Genomic DNA, 2,496 nt, shown 5'->3' with positions numbered 1-2,496 from the left:
CATGCTATGGATTTATTTCAACATTACTGCTGTATTTCAGCTTCTTGCTCACTCATGCACTGACAGAGCCAGAAAATCCTCACATGCAGTTCAGATTTCCTAATAAATATTTGAGAGGCTCAGAGGTCAGATAATACTGGTAGTAGAATTGTAATTTGCCTTTAACCACCAATAGGAGGGGGAAAAACTTTCTTAAATAACAAAGATTGCTTGAAGATCTTAGTTTTCAACACACAGCATGAGATGGTGATGGGAACACAACTGGTAATTCTGGAACCATGGGGAGATCTGAAATTATCCTTCTCTGTGATCTGTTTATGGCTTTAGTTCTTTGGAGAGATTATTCTCCAGGTAATAATTAAGGTCAAGGTAGGGCTAGACTTGCAGGCTGGGCTGGGGAGTTGAGCTCAGGTCTGTTTGCTCTGCAGGGCTATTTAGAGATGGCAGAGGACAGAGACTTTAGTGCCTCTTGTTTTAGGGGTTGCCATGGAGGCTTTCTTCTGTTGAACTTTTAAATTCCATTCTTTTTTTTTCTTTTTGCTGTATTTGCAATGGGCTTCCTTTGCTTTGGTTCCACTAAATATCTTACAGAGGGCACTCATGACTTGGTGTACCTCCCACTGCCCTTGGAACATTCCTGATGGATTTGGTAACACTCCATGTACCTTTACTGCATTTCTTATTAGCTTTTGCTCATTCCTCTTGATGTCCTTAAGTCTTGGGTCGATCTGAGATCCTCTCATAATATTAATGCAGTACTTGGGGAATCTTGATGGGCAGCTGCTTATTGCCATAGAAACCAGGTCTTCTTGCAGTGATATTTTAGTTGTTGCTGCTTTTTAGTGAAATAAGTGGAATAGAGAAGTGCTGGAGGAATAAGCAGAGCTTGTCTTTGGAGCTATAGGAATGTGGTAGGTTTTGCCTCACTGTCACCAGTAGCATCTTTACTGGAGCTTTATATATATTCTCTGTGTTTTTATATATGTAATTTTTTTTATACTGGGGGTGTATGCATATTCCTTATGGCCTGTGTCTTTCAGAGAACTGATACTGATTCAATGTTCTGTAGGAAGTTAGAGGAGACAAATGTCTCCCATTAGAAAAATCAGCTGACAGAAAGAATAATATGACCCACCCCAAACATCTGACAGTGGAGGAAGTTATTTTCCCCTGGACAGAAACAGGGCAGGTAGCTTCTCTGTATTTATAGCCAGGGAAATCTTTTAAAAAGATTAAGTGCAATTGCAGGTTAATCACTGATAACGTTGTAACGAAAGTAAAAGCAAATAAGCAGGTTTGGGGATTAGACTCAGGTCCAGAAAGAAATTGAAGGATAAATGGAAAGCCCAGTTAAATGGTGTTTAATTAGAAAGCTTGAAATAAAATTAAGCGCTTCAGCCTTGAAACCTGCAGACCTTAACCAGCAGGACACACTCCTGGTTCTGGGAACAGTCTGTAACCCACTTTTTCTGTCTGTATATATATTTTTCCTTTGTGTAGCTCTGCTTTGAGCGACACTTGCATATAAATCTGTCAGAATCTCTTTTACCTTCCCCTAAAATTGAGCTAATACAAGTCTGATTTCTCTGCTGTGAGCACACAGCTCCTTTTAAATGCAGTAATGATCCCACTGGAGTTAACACCCTGAAAAAATGCCAGACTACCTTTTGGGAAGGGCCACACAGAGGTTCACAAACCTATGGATGCCCATGACAGCCCTCGTTAGCAGCAGCTTAGACTGAGCTCAGGCTCAATGGCCTTTTCCTTTATCGTTCTTTCCTCGTTTACCTGTTCTGGTTTTGGGATGAAATTTGCCCACTTTGGTTCATGCCCTCGGGTGAATGTTTAAGGGCAGTATCAGTGAGCTGGGTTTGAAGAATTGAAGCCTAGAAACCTCTGCTCTTTCATGCAGTTTCCCCTGCTTTTAGAAGTCACTTGATGCAGGAGAAGAGCTGGAAGTCGAACAGTTAAAATCTCAAAACTGTTTTCTTGGATTAACTGGAAGAAATCTGAGAAGGAATGTAAACAACTGAAGAATTGAGATAAATCAGGTTGTGGGGATGCCAGGGAACAGCTCCGGGCTGTGACACCCTGGGGTCACCCAGCACGGCCCAAATTGCTCCACACGGTTCGCAGATGCTCATTTTTGCGAGCCCGAGCTCAGCAGGACGATCACTGCTCCCTCCCCAGCTTTATCTGCCAGAACGGGCGGGGAGGGCTGGCTCTGCCCCCCAAACCGGGACGGCTGCTGGGGGCTGGGTGAGCATCCAGGGCGTCCTGGAGCCTCCCTTGTCTCTCCCGTGGATGATGTGGATGTGTCCCAGCGCGAGCATCACGTGGATGGTCCGAATTTGGCGAGCATCACATGAGCTGCCCCGTGGTGCTCTGCCTTAGCAATAGGCAGAGGAATGAAGACCAGCCAGCCCGGTTACTCATTGTAGATAAGAGGCTCTTTTGTGCTGCAGAAATGCCGATATCACGTGCGAATCCCTCCGC

The sequence above is a fragment of the Sturnus vulgaris genome, chromosome 12 (assembly GCF_052056855.1).
Source record: "Sturnus vulgaris isolate bStuVul1 chromosome 12, bStuVul1.hap1, whole genome shotgun sequence".
Taxonomy (NCBI): Eukaryota; Metazoa; Chordata; class Aves; order Passeriformes; family Sturnidae; genus Sturnus; species Sturnus vulgaris.
The sequence above is the reverse complement of the archived record's forward strand: the minus strand, read 5'-3'. Positions refer to the sequence as shown.